This window comes from Crassostrea angulata, chromosome 7, assembly GCF_025612915.1.
Source record: "Crassostrea angulata isolate pt1a10 chromosome 7, ASM2561291v2, whole genome shotgun sequence".
NCBI classification, from domain to species: domain Eukaryota; kingdom Metazoa; phylum Mollusca; class Bivalvia; order Ostreida; family Ostreidae; genus Magallana; species Magallana angulata.
The window spans coordinates 31,745,987-31,763,890 of record NC_069117.1 but is presented as its reverse complement, the minus strand read 5'-3'; the positions used below and the strand labels follow the sequence as shown (position 1 = coordinate 31,763,890).

Genomic DNA, 17,904 nt, shown 5'->3' with positions numbered 1-17,904 from the left:
ATAGATAGTACAAATTAATTTTCTATTCATATGTGGAAGAGAAATAGAAAAGAGTAGAAGTGAATAAAGTGCCAGCAAATCTGTTAATATTAGTTAATATACAGGAAGTGTGTATACTCTTTAGCTCTTTGAATTGGTTAGACTTGAATTATAAATACAGAATATATATTGTCTTATTCATGTAAATGTTTATCTTTGTAGGTATCTGAGGAAGGATGCAAATTGTTTTGATGAAGTGGAGTGAAGATTCTCCCCTTTCTTTGATGGTTGAGGTGTGAACTTGTACTGCTAATCGTGAACGTGATTAAGAGAATAAACAGAAGAAAAGCAACCAAAAAAACCAAAATTGGTTCCATTTTATCTTGTCGGAGATAATCAAGACTGCCTCGAAAGAATGTAAGGGGCCAATACCTACCTGTATGCAGGCGAGATAGAAAATCAAGGGGAGATAACTGGAGATAAGGTAAGGCTCAAACAGAAATGGCTGATCGTGAAATATCAAGAAATGTTTGATTAATTGAACCAGTTGGATGCATTTGATGATATACTTGATTAAGATAGGTGTGATTGGTTCAAGCTGAGCATGCAGCAGTGTATGAGGCATAATTGGGATGGATACATATAATCCATGAGTAAAGAATTAACATGTTATCGATTTTGAAATTGAATTAGAGAAAGAATTATTTAAAAAAAAACATTTTACATGGATCAACCTATAGGCGTAATTTTTTTTTTTTTTATTAACTTAGAATTCATCATATACACTAATGCATGCTCATGTATCAGAATAAATCAATATACTCCACTGCAGTGTTTGTAAAAACAGTAAAATGAAATGTTTAATTTTTCACATAACATGGTAGATAAAGGATAATTTTCCAATTTATTTTTCAACATGATTTATTTGACTGCAGGAATGCATATATTCCAATGAACTGCGATACTTTCTGACCCACACCTTACAACTTTTATTCAGTCTGTCACTGCATGCAAGTAATAATCCCTCCAGCCGTTCTCAAATAACGAGTTATATGTAGATTTTTATTAAATTTTTTCGGAGGTCTTCAGATGCAAAAGTGATAAAAGTCTACATTAACCCAGGGCCCTGTTTCCAATTGATATTTTCATTAAATTACAGTATTGAATTAAATTTATTGGATTTATATTGTCATAAACAGAGTGATAAAAACCAAAGTGAATGGGAATTGGGTTTCGTCGAATATATTGTGCATCTTGTTTTTAGAGGGTATCGCGTAGCGGATGATTACGACACGTTTCCCCTTCTGTTTTAGTATGATGGCATTTCTGATAAGGTATGTAAATGATGTAACAGGAGCCACTTGTTTTTTTTTTTTCATTTAGAGAAATCTTAAGCATCTTCCTTTCTTTGGTGATTATGGCACATAGATTTTATTACCGTAAATTTCGGGGTCTTTTAGGGAAGATGAAGGGGAGATAAGCCAGTGTTTTTAAAGCCCTTCGCGGCAGGAAATCTTTGTGTTTCATCATAATTTTGTCATTGCGAGACAGCTGCAGTGATAATAGGAACTGGGTGAGGATTTCAGTATCGAACAGTTATGGGCCCTTGATCCGGTGCATTTTCATAAAAAGCCAGTTATTTAGATAAGTGTCAAATTGCCAAGGAAATCAAAGATTTGAATAGAAGAGTTTTATATATATATATATATAGTCTTATGTAAGTTCTGTGAGTGTGAAAAGGGTATAACTAAGCTCTTTAAGCAGATTTTTTGATAAGATTTAGTTTTAACTTTGGGACGAAATTAAAACTTACCTAATTTTAAATTTCTTCTTAAATTTCAAGAAATTCATTAGGATGTGATAGATTGGATGTTATCAATGACACAGATTTAATTAAATGAATTTGTTATAATTATACCTCAGGGATGAGGGATACTCACCAAGCCTATAGACCTTTGCTAAAATGAAATAAAAACCTCTGATTAATATCGTTTGCAGTGTAGGTAAACTACAGGGCTGTTTTGCATTATTTTAAGGATGTGTTATAATATTTGAATACAAAGGTATCTGTAAGTAATCAGGCTCTGGCGGTCATTATGTATGAGAGTTCATGATTGTATGAATACAATGTAAATTGGTTACTGTTTATACTCGGGGATAATAATCAAAATTGATGGTGACATTCATCAGCTCTCTAATGTGGCATGTCCACCCAAACGATAATGTAGCAATACGATGTTTTTAAAAGACTAGCTAATGTACGTACTGATGAAGGGGGATGAAGATTACGCAAAAAAAATATATCTTCAAAAAATGGGTAAAGTGCTAAATCAAATGTTGAATTTCAAGTCATGCAAGAAGCGAAAATGCGAAACAGAAAACATGTTTTACTTGGCTGTCTCCATTATAACACCCAGATGCAATAGTATATTATTTGATTAAATTGTTTTTCAAATGATGGGCAACACAATGTCTGCCGCTGTTTTACATTATAATTTGAGAATTAAGTAGATTTCCTCTCTTGGTGCACTGGCCCTCTGGCATGTTTCATCACTCTAAGTGTGTACCCTCCTCGATTGCCACATTTACAATGTCACCTTTTTAACATGTTTTGAATTAAACTCGCATCAGAAAGTAGTTCCAGCATAACAAACGCTGGCAAGGTTTCCTGTTTTCAATTGAAATTTTTTTTTGCTAGTTCGGAAGCTGCTCTAAATTTAAAAAAAAAAAAAGGGGGGGGATGGGTTTTTACCAGTATTTAGAGGGAATCAAATTGTGCATGCATCTGGCACCTGAAAATAAAAAAGGATTTTTGGCCTTGATGGGAACCTCTTTATTCAATTTTTTTTTGTAACAAGATTTAATTATTTAGTTGTCGATCAGGATAATAAAAAGGCCAAAAAAAAATAAGATCCAATGTTTATAAAATTATTGAGAAATAATGGACTTGATTATTGGGGAGTGTGCCTGGCACACTGTCTCCATGCTTAGACCACACAGTAAACGACAGTTCTTAATCAATTAAGTTCTTTATCAATGGGTCTACAGGGTTTATCAGTCTAAGATAAAAAGTGATACAGTCTTTGTTGATTGTGTTTTCAGTTATTTTACCCCAATGTTGAACTTTGATATCAAGAAAAAAGGAAGTGGACATAGAAAATTTTTGGGGCTTAATTTGTGTCCAAGGAATTGTTTATTCGGGAGAACAGGGTGTCTGAATACAAAGACAATGACGTGTTGCAGTAACTTTATGCACCAATAATCTGCAGTTACTGGACAATGGAATACAGATTTGCCGAGAATCTGGACAGATTTTTGTTGATTTAGGTGTCTAAGATTGGTGTGCAGATGGTCAGTATCCTGACCCCTAGGACCCACCGGGTGACCAGTGGTCATTTTCCAGGGTGCATGTTGGGACAGGAAACTCTTGGACCCCGTCTCCGTCACTTGAAGAGTCATTTTGACAGTTCATTAACAAAAATCGGCTTAATTTTCTCCCGATAATAGGCTGTATAAATGTTAATGTTCTGGTCAAGTAGCTTCATTAGAAAGTTTTTCTTCCTCTTTTAGATTTCTCTTTTGGTTGATGAACTTCTGAAGGAGGTTTTGGGATTCATTAATTAAAGGCGGTGGAGTTTGTCTTTAGAAATTTTATAAGAAAAGAAAAATTGTGTTCACGGTTATGTGGACCCATTGTTTTTGGGGTGTCTTAAGTTTTAGTGAATAGTTGTGATTAATGAGAAGAAGTTATATCCAAGCACACCATTGAAATTAGAAACCCTATTAAACAATTGCAGTGGTCATCCTGTGATTCATGAATAGTCAATGAGTTGATTGAATCTGATGCACACATCAATGCATTGCAATGGATCCATGTGATCACTTGGAATGACTGAAACTTCAATGCAAAATTCACAGACATATTCAAATTTAGTCTTTTTTTTAAACCAGTTTGTTCTTTCTTTTTCTTGTGTTTTTAATTATTTGGAGAAAGCGATGTACAATTTTAAGTGTACAATTGTGAGTGGTAACTCGGGGTTTGATAGGAGGTGAAGAATACATAAATTTTATAAACTATAGTTGTTGAAGTTTTATAAAATTTGATTTGAAAGTTTAACCACTTTGAATAAAATGTCTGAAAGGAAATGTTACTTTTATGTTGACAAAAACTGCAAATTGTGCTTGATGTCCCAAAAAAACAATTTGTGAAATATGCACACCCCAAATAATGGAGGTGATAAATTGTAAGGGATATTGATTCCACCTGTGCGGTACTTTGGTTTTTTGGGGTTCATTTTTTGCTGTTTCTCACACCTCCGGGAATCTGAAGAGGTAACTTGAACAGACGATTACCCAGAACTGACACAGCAGACAAACCTAGCATCCTCAGCTGTCCTTAATGTGGTTGCCGTTTGATGTCAAGATGGAACAATAAGGAGTATTCTTCTGGTGTGTTTTATTTTCTTTGATGATGTCAATACTTCACACTTTGGAGAGAAAAAATGTTATAGCATTTGCTACAGCGAAAAACAAAGGGTTCTTATGAGAAAAAAATTAAAAATAGTCGTTCCTCAAGAATGAAGGTATTTTGTAGGTAAAGGTAGAAAAATGTCGAAAAAATGACTCTGCATGCACTTGCAATGCTTAATTGTTCCGTATGGTAGTAAATAATATTTGTTTGTTGTTTTGCGATCTGAGGCAGTTTGTGAGCAATAAACAGTCTGGGTTGACAGAGATGGGACTGATCTGTCATGCCGTCTTACAGCGTGATTTGGTGTGGTGTTAAGAAAGGAGGGGTGGATCAAAGCGGGACCAAAGGGTTGTCACTGAGATTCTTTTGTTATATTAATATTTGCTCGGATGACTGTGAGGAGTATTCTGCCATAATGAAGAAGCTTTCATTAACCTAAATTAGGAAAAAGATTAACCTATGTTTCTGAAATTTTTGGCTTACTACTGGTACATTATGTAGGGAAGAAATTTTTAGGGTTTTCTGTTGGCAAAGCACACACTTCTGAATCATTTAAAAGAATTTTCAATGAACAAAATGAATCATGTAAAAATTGAACTGGCTCCTGATCTATATACGCAGACCTGAAGAAAATTCCATCATCTTTCATTATGCCCATTTTGTTAATATATTGTAATTAAAAGGTTTTATGAATGAATCAAATTTTTTGGAAGATATTTATTTTTTTTTTTAAATTCTATTCATACATATTAAGAGGACAAGATTCATAAATCCATTCAGATGTAATATTATTTGACAAATATTAATGTCTCTTCTCCAGCCGAGTTATAATGGAAGAGCCCAGACTCCTGCTGAGTAGTGTGAATTACCAATGGCCGCCATGAAAGGATAGCTGCGCACCGGTTCAACCAGCAAATTGAAACTAATGACCATAAAACCTTATCGTAAATATTAATCTACCAAAAATCGGCTTTCTTACATAAATCTTTTGGGATATGTATATTGTTTACCATCTTCATCCAACTTAATTCGAAGTGGAGAGAGGCGCCTTTTATGGAAGATATAAAATTTCATATAAATAATGAAAAGTTTTTGAAAAGTTGACAGAGGGTCCTAGCAAATCTCTTTAGGTAAAATGGAAAACTTTATTCCTCCTCTTTGAATTTGATTTCCCTGCAGTGAGAAAATGTTCAATTTACCGTGGCCATAAATTATGGGCATGACTTTTTATTAAAGGGAGATAATCTATGAATCGTGTGCGGGGGTTAAATTTAACACACAAAGACTGTAGCGGAACACGATTGACTCATAATTCTAATCCATTATGAGGGTAAACAGGTTTACAAAGACTGACTTTGAGGGTGTTTTAGCATTATAACCAAGGTGTTTGTTCTTGGTCAAACGATCCCCTGTTCCGTTCAGACCTCCTGCAGCCGTTGAACTTTTTCGCTCCCGTCAATGTCAGGGCTAAAAACAAGATTTTAGGGGCACCTTCAGGTAGTGTATCGTACCTGTAAACGGGGGGAAGAAAATATCCCCTTCTGCCCGACGGGAGTAAATGGCATTTCCATTGAAGATCGACAAAATTGTCTTTAAAGAAAACTGAAAGATGATACTGCTTGAAATTAATTCTCGATTCTGAAGATGATTGAACTGTTTATCTTATTGATTAATGGGGCATACATCTGATTTATAAGCTCTTATTGACTGGATTTGGGATGTTTGAAGAAGGTCTTTGATAGGGGATGGTATGTCCTTTATAAGATAGAAGATTAAAATCAGACACTTCACTTTGCGTAAGCGACTTCTCTTCCGATCAAGTGAACGTCCGTCCAATGCTACAGGTGAAAAGAAGATTTGTGATCTTTAACGATTTTAACTCTGATCAATATTTTGTCAATTAGTACGTGGATGCTTAGATTTTCACTATAGATATTATTTGTGTTTAATTTGCTCTTTTTAAATATCTTTGAATAAAGTTTTTTTGTTTATTATAAATATCTTCAAGATAAGAATTTTCAATCTAAAGCTGCAATATGGAATTTGAAGATACTTTCCAGATTTTTCATCAGTTGGATCTTAGAAAAGCAAAATTTTCAATTTTATCCTCTTTTCATAACTACGCAAACACAATTTTCCAGTTACGGTTTTGTCCTATATTAAGAATGGCATATCAAATTTTTATGTACATAAAAAAAATAATCTTCAGATTTTTAAGCACTTAAAAATGAGAGTTCATAGCCTCTGCTTGTGACATTTTAATGACAGTATATCCCAAGATTTAGAGGTGATCTTTCACCAATATCATCATGCTGTTCGTAATCCCATTTGCCCACTTTTAATATTCATGAGCCATTTCATTTCACGTGTCCATTTAAGGGTTTTCTTAGGCTTCATTGTGCTGGTATTGGAAAAGCAATTCTGGAGTCTTTGGGGGTCCATGAAAGTTGTCCCAAAGTCTCGGATGACCACTGGCTGAGATGTAAACATTTTGATGGTTTTATAGGCAGCTAAGTACCTTGGTGTTATTGGCTTGTGATGCCTGTGACAGATATTATGACCAATTGTTGTCAAATTTGGCAGCAATATAATCTGTCGGTTTTTTTTTTGTCTGGATGGGTCGGGTCTTAATAGATGACATATAGAAACAGAGACTTTTTCTTTCCTTATTTTTTCCTTTTATGTTGTCACGTTTCATTTTTGTCAGCAATAATATTAAAATGATTATTGTCTTTTGTTACACATTTGTTGTTGCCTTTTTCATTGCCATGCAAGTCCTGCCACCTCTTGTAAAATATGTAAATCTCTCTCTCTCTTTCTCTCTCTCTCTCTCTCTCTCTCTCTCTCTCTCTCTCTCTCTCTCTCTCTCTCTCTCTGAAAAAGATAAACTGTTTATTTAGAAAAATTTGTATGGTGAAAAATTGTTTTGATTTTGAATATTTTTTGTTTGAATGAGCAATGCTTGGTGGCTAACCTTAAGGTCATTCCAATATCTTTTTATACAATAAAGAAAACAAACAAAATTAAAAAACTTAACAAAAACTGTTCAAGGAGTTGAGAGGTGCAGAAAGATTTAGAAATTGATAGATTGTAGGAACTGTTGTTTACATTGCTTGAAGTAAAGATTATGTCACTCAAGCCAAACTAAGACAACATCTAGTTGTGAAAATTTTATCTATTTTAAACCCTCTGTCCTGCCGGCAGGAAAAAAAACACAGGAAAACATAGCTGCCACCACTGGAGTGTGTTTGGGTTACGGAGAAAGAAAATAGCCGGTTCTCACATCTGTGAAAGCAAAGAGTATTATGGTTACCTTGCAGGGTGATAGCTAGCCCTTATTCACATGACACTATAAGCTCTTGGATGAGTGTACTCGGAAACCACCAGGCCACACCCCTATTGCTTCATGTGGATTTTATTTCTCACCAAGAAGGGGGAGAAGAAAAGCCTGATTAACTTCCAATAGATTGGTTGATGGAGAAATTTCACACTTCTTTTGAGTTCATCAGTCTGTAATAGATTTACCTGGAGCAGAAGCAAAAATTAGTACAGTTCGGTCAAATGTGATAACTCCTGATGAATAACTTACAAGCTAGCTCATAATTTCATTACACACTAAAAGCAGTCATTAAAAGTATGGTACAATTGTAGGAATATTGGTTTTGTCTGATTTTGTATGTGAACTATGTTTTAATTGATTTTTTAATATATAATATACTAGCTAATATTTGCATTTTTCAGTGTCTTTGCCTGTAATAACACTATCTATATAACCCATAACTACAAATGATGCCAAATTGAGGCGCTAGCGGGGTTTGCTTATTTATATTTGAATATTTAATCATACGATGGCTTAAAATTATAAGCCCTTTGGGCTTTATTGGATTTGATCACGCCCCGACCAAAATTATCACCTCATAATACTCAAATAATGATTCCTTATTCCTTAATTCAATCGTAGAACTGTATGCAATTGTGAAGTGCAAAGAAATATAGAGCAAAAAAAACCCCCATAAACATGCAGTTAACAATAACTGGTTATATATGTATACTATTTCTCTTATTCACCTACACAAATTTGTATCCTAAGATTGCAACAGAAAAATAGCTTCTAATGATTTGAAGAGTTTATTAGGCATGATATTGTTAGGATTACATATGCCAGTATATTACTACATTTGTATGGGCTAATTATTTCAGTAGAGTCCCTGGTTCCTCAATTACACAGTAAAAGGTTGTGTATTTGATCAACAGAACAATTTGTCCTCCAATATCAGCAGAAAATTTTCTCCACCCAAATTCAATTCACCCACAAAACTGGCAGTGATTGATATTATGTAACGGGGCCTATAAAAATCAGGAAATGAGGACAGTTACCATTGGCCTCTTGAATCTTTCTCGTTAAGACCTTCTTGTTAATGTTCCATTTTATTGTCCTGTAGGCGGTTTGGGTATAAGAAAGAAAATATCAAGACAGTTTTATATTCCTCCTCATCTTTACGCCAATAATGGATTATTGGGGTCGAAAAATTCAGGATCAAGGGCACCTAGCTTCGATCAATTTCAAATCAATCTCTGGGTTTTTATTTTGTCAATTCAGTTGATGGCAGTAAAGGTAAAATGCTGTCACAATGATTACAAGTGTAGGTCAACCTGAAATTGTTACTGGTGTCAAATCTTTTGAAGATGCAGTAAAAAAAATCAATGTTCTTTCATCATTTTTTTTAAGAGTTTGAAGTTTTGCATTATAAGAGTGTTTACTCTTCTTTTTTATTGCTATCTCCGATCTATAGCATGAATCTTGTAAATCCATGAAAGGTGTCATAAAAATGGACACATGCAGTTAAAAATTTCTCAACTTTGATTATTGCTAAAAAAAAAATATCTGAAACATATTTTTTTAGTCCATGCGAATTATACTAAAGTAGGAAGAGGTTAAAAGAGCAATTTGAGATATTTATTAAAACAGCAGGAATTTTAATTGTAAATACTGTATGGTTTAATGTTTCTCAGAAATTTGAAACCATAAATTTCAGGCATTACATACCTATTGATTTAAAGTGCTTTGTTTTTTCTAATGCACACAATTCAGTTTGAGACTGTGTACAAATTTGATACTAGTGGTTAATTAGCTTTATAGTGTTTAATGGTCATTAACCACAAGTTTTCTTGGTAGTGACTGTTAAATTAATGTTGAAGTGTTTTTGAGAAAAAAAGAAACCCTGTAACTGAATCTCTCTCTCAACAGCAATCAATGAAAAAGTTGTATACAGATTTCTCCCTCTCCCCAGTTCCACCATATTAACGGTACATAAATTGTTTATCAAATGGTTGCTAGATCTGAGGTACATGAGTAATGCATTGAACTTAAATCTTGCTTTTTATTAAGTCCAGAAAATATCATCTGGCCTTTTTTCATAGAAGATCCTGTCAAAAAAAAAGCCAATGAGCTTGCCCAATTGAAGATCACTTTACAAAAAACATCTGTCCATCACAGATTTAACGCTGTGCAGTACAAGAAACTCTCAAAGGTTGAAACATGTTTAGAATAATTGCTGTAAAATTATACCCCAAAGAACAAATTGTTTAACATGGTTTTTATATGTTCTTTCTTGACTGTCAAGCTGTCTTGTGAAACAATCTGTCAAAATCCTGCAAACACCGAGTTTTTAACAAGGTGATTTAGAGGGGTATTTTCCCACACTGTTGTGATTGGCAGACATGATAAAAATGACCCAATAAGAAAATGTGTATTGTAAAAATCATGTTAAATTGTTGTTAGCTAGGACAAGCTTTCAAGACAGAAAAAAAAATTGAAATTCGATTGTAGAAACGTCAGATTTTTTTTTCTTTATAGAAATCAAGTTGATAGATAAAGTTTTTTCACTCACAAGGTGATCCAATCATATTTTCTGTGATATAATTTTGAGTGACATATCAACTATTGGTGAAATTAAGGGCTCCGCCAATGTTATAAAAGAGGAGAGGGGAAGCTGATATTCTCTCCTGATAATTTAAAAATGTGCCGCTTACATGAAATATGACATGCCATTTTCAATTTTTGCACTCGGTAAACCTCCAAGCATCTGGTACAGAGCCTTGTAAAAAGACCTATGCCTCATTAAGTACCTGTTTCTAACATTATGGAGTTTGGCAAGAGTGATCACTTTTTGTCATGGATGGGGGATATTAAAACACATTCCCCTCCCGTGGGGTGTGTATTAATAATTGTCATTAAACAAATTCAAATTGACATTCAAAACATGTAAGTATTAATAGACAATGCCACCACCTTTATTGGTTGTGTGCAGAAAATGTCAAAAAAAATCATATCTATAAAAAAAAAAATTTAAGTTGACAATTTCGATTATTAAAGCTTCAACCGTTGTCTTTGTCCAGTGAATAAACATGAATGAAGACATCTTGTTTTGATGGCTGTTTTCAAAGGACATAGAGGTACAATACTAGAAAATAAATCAGATTTGCGATCGGTATCCATCACATTTCGTGTTCATGCTCAATTGAGCATTAATGGTCAGGTGAGGCTTGAATTTTCAATGATTGCTCCTTAATTCATTCAAATGAAGAAATATCTCTTAATGATGAGCATTTACAAACCAGTTTTGTTCTTTTGAAAAAGGAAGGAACTTGAGTTGGAAGGGATATTTACATGTATATCGAATACTTGTATTGGCAGCTAAGTGTTGTGTATAGGCAGTCAAACTATTATGTCAGTATTTGTTCAGAGAAACCACATAATTGACGTATATATTTTATGCTCTTTACTTTTTATGTAGATTCTTGATTTAAATTTGATTTTGGATATGACCAAAAAAAAAAAATCAGTTTGAATAAAAATGAATACAATAAAAAGCAGTATAAATTTATTTTTGAATTTTATGTAAATATATCTCAAGTGGTTGCATGTATGCTTTATCTGTTGTTATTAATAGAAGAAATTAGAGATTTTTTAGTAGGATATTAATGATGTGCAGCCATTATCAGATGAAATATAGGGCCTTGGCATGTGAAGAAGGAATTCTGAGTATTTTAATTCAAAGAAATTGGAGAAGAAAGTTTGTGGCTATTGATTAGAAAAAGTGATTTTCGTGAAATAACATTTGATAATTAAAGCTATGATTTATTTAATCATGAGAGATGGAAAAAAAATCCGGTGTGTGGCAGTTAAAGAAAGTTGAAACTTCCTGTTTCAAAGCTAGCCCCATGTCTGTACATTCTATTGATTGTATGACGAGATAAAGAAAATTACCATCGAAGCAAAGTGAAATAAGAGAGCAAGAAATCTCTAATTAAAGCTCCTAATTATGGCAGAATTGTGATGAAATTTTAAACAAATCGAGCAGAAAAAAAAATATCCCGAGGACACCTGCTGCATATATCATTAAGAACGAATAGTAGACGTTGCCGCTCTTTTATTTTCAGCATGCAAGAAAGCCATTGAAGACTAATGAATTCCTTATATGGACAAAGTTGGCAAATAGATCCCTTGTAATGATGTTGGAGACAGACTTGTTTTTTCCTGAGAGACAAACAGGAGTTATCTTTGGTCTGACACAAGTATTTCTTGTTTGATTGATTGTTGTCGTTTAACGTCTCAACCGCAAATTCTTGATTATCATTTGCAGTGAGAGAAAATGGTGGTATCAGCACTGCATTAGATAATTAACATGCAGTCAGCAGCTTGAAATGAGTAAACAGCAAAGTTGGTCTCATCCTATATTGAATTCAAAGCCTAACGATTTGCTTTAATTTGTAATAGGAGTTTATTAATAAGGTCATAGGATATAGATTTTACAGATATATATATCCAAGGAAAAGTCATATCAGTCATCTCAAACATTTTTTCAACAAAACCAGGCTATAATTGGACCAATAAATTCTTTTGTTCTAAACATTTTATGTGTATTATTCATAGCTGAGCTGTAAATTAAAAAAATGCAGGACAAGATGCATTTTTTAAGGGTTGAGATCTTAGACATTGTAGTATTGATGTACAGGCATCAAAAAAGAGGGAGGAAAAGCCAATGTCTAAAAGCCATTGCAATACCCCCCTGCCTAGATGGTGATACGAACTTTTGACATTTTTATCGAAAATTTGAGGTTTTTTCAATTATTCAAATAGTTCTTTTGCAAGATAAAAGCATTAACCCTTGGGGCCAGTATTAACCGATATTGTGTTTGACAAAGCGAATGAAACCACTCTATAGTTTTTTAACAGAGTTACACATTTGCCATATGGTTCTAGGTATGTAATATCAGATTGTTCGGTAGCATGGCAGAAAACACGAGGGCTTACAGTCTCTGAAATGATGAGATCAACGTTTCCCCTGTTGTTTTTTGTATAAGCTTGGCCTTTTTAAGTGCATTCATTATTGTAGATAATCCGAAAGTGCAAAAATAAAAACCCACAAAAATTCCCAATATTACAAGTGGTGACAAAATGGTATCGTGTAATTGATGAATAATTGATGAAATGCATGGGACACGAAAAGTAAATCGGCAACTATTTCAGAGGAATGGGTATGATGGGTACAGAGTACTGTTTTGCGCAGTGCATAGGTGACGGCGTGTCTGCCAAGCCAAGCTTCTCGTCTTTGTGTTATGTCCCGTGAACGCTAGTTTCCCAAATTTCTAAGATGCTATTTGGAGTCTAGGCTGATGCAAACGAAAATTCTTTTGATATTTTAACAATTAACATTTATGTCCCAAACAGAGTGGGGCTTAAGGGGTTTTAAGTCGGAATGGAAGGAAAGGAGGGAAGGAAGATGGAGACAAAGACCATAGGGATGACTGTTGGGAAAGTGTGTGAGAAAATTGTGTTGGTACAGTGTAAAGTTTGTGCAAAACACTAACAGTATATACATTGTTGTAGAATATAAACTTCACATCACTGTGTGTCATCTCTTATCTCATTATCTATACTGCTTATTATCCAAGTCTTAAAAACTTCTGGGAAGATCTCCCAAGTTTTGGGAGGTTTTTCAGGGTTATCTTACAATGGTTAATATTGTACACAAGGTTTGTTGGTCATGTTTTTAAACAGCAAAACCTTTGATAAAGGAATGTATTAAAGATGACATATATGATACTACAGCATTAAAAATCTCTAGTGGGTTTTTTCAGTTATAAAAGGTGCAGGTTTTCTCACCAACATTTTGTGTATGAAGTCTTCAGGTATTTTAATAAAAGATCTGAAGAATTCAATGTGCACCAATATATAGTGAATCGCAAAACAAACCTAATATGTAGATGATACCATGAGCTAAGGTCTGGGTTAATGCAGCAATCTAGTTTTACAAAACAGCTGATTTTCCCTTTTCAGTGAAAGGAGGTCCTTTATAAAGGACCAACAATGAAAACGATAAAACTCGTCAAGTGTTACACTAAAGAGGGAAGAAAATAATACAACTCCATTTCAAACTGACCATTGCCCTTGTCCACCCTCCGCACTTAAAAACTCTGACCCAGCTTACAACTTTGATGAGGCGAGAAATTTCTATTAGCCTGATTAAATAGATTTTCTGATTGAACTGTTACTTTGGAAAGCTGTTGTGTTTATGGCTGAATTTGTAAGCAGTGTTGCAGCTTTTTATGGTAAATTTTTGGCCTATTTCGGGCTCTTTTGTGCAAGCGCGAATTTTGTACAAGGGTGGTAACATCTGACACAGGGTCATGGGAAACTGCTGAAGGCTTTCCCTGTATTGATGCATGCATGGATGACGGAAACTGTTCGTTCCTATATGCTGTATGTAACATTTTCCAATTTCTTCCAAGTGCACTAAGTAAACTTTTTGGCTAAATGGCTTTTTGAGTTGCACCTGTGGCTATTTACTGCTTGTGAGTGAGTTTAGGTAAGATTTTTAGGAAAACTTTATATTTAGATCAAACATGACATTCTTATACCTTTTTTGCAGCAAAAAAGCTAAGAGATTTGGAGTGAAAGGTGGCAAATGATAAATATTTTTACGATATTTTTTATGACAAATTTAGGTAACATGGAGGGATTCAAATGAAATCTGCTGTTCTTCATTTGCTGCTTCTTATAACCATTTCAGATCTTAAACATTGGGATATGATACCTATTGTAAATATTTTTCTTCATAATTATCTTGTAATATCTCGATAATCTCATTATCACTGTAAATCTCTTTCACATCTGCTTAAAGTTGAGCAGGAAACAGAGACTTGTAAATTTGAGAACTGCGTTTCACAAAACCCCTAATAGTCCTGAAATAATTAGAAAAAACAACCCCTCAAGCCATTTAAAGTGGAATGAAATGCTTTAATTGTTTGGTCACTGCATGGTTCAGGTGTAAAAACTATAAAGAGTCTTGCCAAAGGAAGGCTCATTTTTCTATCCTTGCATGTTTGTCCTCAATTATATTGGTGGAATTGACATTTTTACTTATGTGGTTTTTTGACATTTTGAGAGAGAAAAAAAATTGACATGTATCGCTAGGGTCTCTGGAGAATTCAGGGAAATGTACAAATGGTTGCATGGTGACAGTCAAGTTAATATTGTGAAATTACTCCATCTGGGTTGTGCACAAATGCATTTTCATTGAAGCTGGTACAGTAGTTATAATTAATGAGGGACTGCATTATGAATTTGTTTGCTTTTGGAAGCATCAGGCGAATTTAGGTGGTAAAATGAACACATTACATTACAGATAATAGAAAGCAGCCAAATTCAATGAGCTGAAAAATACTGAGGAATAAGTAGTAACTATGGGTACTTGGTATTTCTTTATCGGTTAATTATTTGTACGGTCTAATGAATTCTGAATTAGTTACTCTAAGAATTGTATTGTATCCTGATACACATGACATGTAGCAAGTCTTCTATTAACATTGTATATGCCAAACCTCTAGGTATATGTGAATGCCAGAAGAAAAAAAGGTAAATGCCCACCATATTACATTACAGTTGTTGAGTTTTTTTTTTCATTCTTTGTTGCATAGGTGAAAAAGTCAAATCATGTCTCTGTTCAATTAATATTATTTTCAAGGCATTTGCCATTAAACTAGAATCTCTGAAAATTGTCTTTATAGTAAGAACATATGGGTCATTACAATATTGTATTAGTAAAATATTCTCATTTCTTTTTGTAAATATGAAAACTTTTTGATATGGTATGTAACATCTAAGACTAAGTGTTACAGCTGCTTGAATGAATACTTACACTTATAATTTCCAAATTGCTAACTTTATTAAAAAAAAAAAATTGTATTACCATACCTTTGGTGGTTTCTATATCTTTTGCATTATTATGCATGCAAGAATCCTCAGGTAAAACTTGAGTTCCTCTATATGTTTTTGTTAATTAATTGTTATACATGTACATATAAATTGCTCTCATATATTTATTTAAAAGTCATCTTTCTTACAAATTAGTTGATTAAGATGTTGCAGTGTAGGTTTAAAGTAGCTTTATAGTAGCTTTTACAGATATAGTTTTGCCTTAATCTGCAAGTTTGAAAATATTTATTCTTCAATCTATTCATTTCTATGACCTACATCATCAGAAATAGTTTATGTGGATGTTATTGTATGGTATGTCGAGGTCCCTGCCCATTTTCCATTTTAGTCCTACATGTTGTACCACATAGCTGGCATATTGCATGGGTAAAATTCATTTAACCTCTCCAGAATTCAAGTTCATCCAAGTATCCCCTTAATGGAATATTAACACATGAATGAAAAATGATTTCATTTTAAGTTGTAAATTAAAGTCGACTTCCCCCATTATCGCAGGTAGCTTAAGGACTAATAGTTTACTTAATCGGTTTTTACCCTATTGTAGCCTGAATGGGCGCTGGAGAAAAAAGTGCGAGACAGGATGTGGACATTGAAGTTATGAATTTGTTCGTCACTTTTGAGGTAATACGATCCATGGTCAATAGTTTGATTATTGCGTTTAATAAAAGCATCTGAGCACAATGCCACTTCTGCATTGAAGATTTTTTTTTTTTCAGGTGGGTGATTTTTATGATCTCGGCTTTTTTTCAAATGACCAGGCTTTTCTTTTTGAAGCCTATTTACTGTTACCTGTTAATAATTGTTAACGAGGGGGACTGAATGGAGAAATTCATGGCACGGAGTGATGCCGGCGTTGAGAACAACAAGTAGAGGATATTATCAAACTGTCGTAACTCTCGCTCTTTTTAATTAATTCACCGTTTTACGATATTGAGTCACTTTTTGCAATATTGAGTCAGGAACAAGAAGTTCATTCAGGGTTCACATTTTTTTAAAAGTGGTTATGGGGTACAAAATTAAAGTTTATGTAAGAGGAAAATGAGGTCTCGATGAGGCAGTGAGTATGTTTTATGCATCACGATAAATAGCTATGTACTCCGGTGACAGATGCTTCCGATTATTTGCGATACAATAAACAAGATAACTATCAGCAGATATCAAAACAGTTCTGCTCGTGTTTCAAAGAAATCTTTTAAAAGTTTATGAGTAAGGTGTCATTACCTAAGGGATATAGACGTATCATAAGCCAATCCCATAACTCCCCCTTATCACTTCGTATTTATATAATAAAGATATTTATATCTGGTTTATTATACATGTACTTATAATAGGAGTGAACTTCATTCTAAAGTTTTCAGACTCCAATACAGCCTTGGGTATTGAGCCACAGTATGGTGGGTTGGTTATATAAGGTTAATGCTTACTACAAGATGATCCTTAATCTAATTTCTGGGAATTTAGTGTCATGGACCAGATCGTTATGGCTCTTACTTCCAAGCATGCAGTAGCAATAGGTCTTTACAGTCATGTTCAATACACATTTTCTTGTTCACCCCTAGTAGCAGACAGTCAGCTGTCGTGCAAGTTTAAGCTGAGTCAAGATTCATTACGGCAGGATGAATACAAGAGGCAGCCGCCTGAATGGCATGGTTTATTAGTTGACCAGGATCTGTACCAAAATGCCACAGTTGACCCCTGAATGTCTGCGGCAGCAAAACCATGCCAGCCAGACTGGAGAAGGTCAATTACAGTGTTATTGATGAAATACTTTCATTTTCCACATATGTTAATGTTATGGGAATTTGCTTTTGGAGTCATCATTCATTGTCTAATACCAACAGTGTGTGTGACCCATGCACGTTGACCTTTTATACTATGTAGGTTTTTGACCAGGGAGGCAATAGGAAGAACCTCTCACAGTTTTTCCAAAACATTGGAGTTGTTAACCTGGATTCCAATTTTCTTTACTTTTTGGTTTTGTAAGGAGAATGAATTTATTTTGCCACAAAGAGTACCAGTATACATAAGACTTCCTTGAGTAAACACTATTCATACATACTGTTTTACTATTCATAGAGATTTGAATTCAAATATATATCAGTGTAACTCCATGAACTCCCTTAAAAGTATTATGATATACCATAGTATAAAATGTTGTGGTTTGCTTGCTCAG

The 17,904-nt window shown here is 34.0% G+C and overlaps 1 protein-coding gene across 2 annotated transcripts in view; it reads left to right on the top strand.

The window, feature by feature from the left end:
• Nucleotides 1-201: 201 nt before the first annotated feature.
• Nucleotides 202-17,904, top strand: part of LOC128191479 (roundabout homolog 1-like) — a 79,043-nt gene continuing 61,340 nt past the window's right edge. The window contains exons 1-2 of one of the 2 annotated variants that reach the window (XM_052863568.1): nucleotides 202-463; nucleotides 16,276-16,352. The gene's annotated coding sequence lies outside the window, so the exon portion shown is untranslated. The remainder of the gene's footprint in view (nucleotides 464-16,275; nucleotides 16,353-17,904) is intronic. The other variant, XM_052863567.1, reaches the window with a different exon arrangement.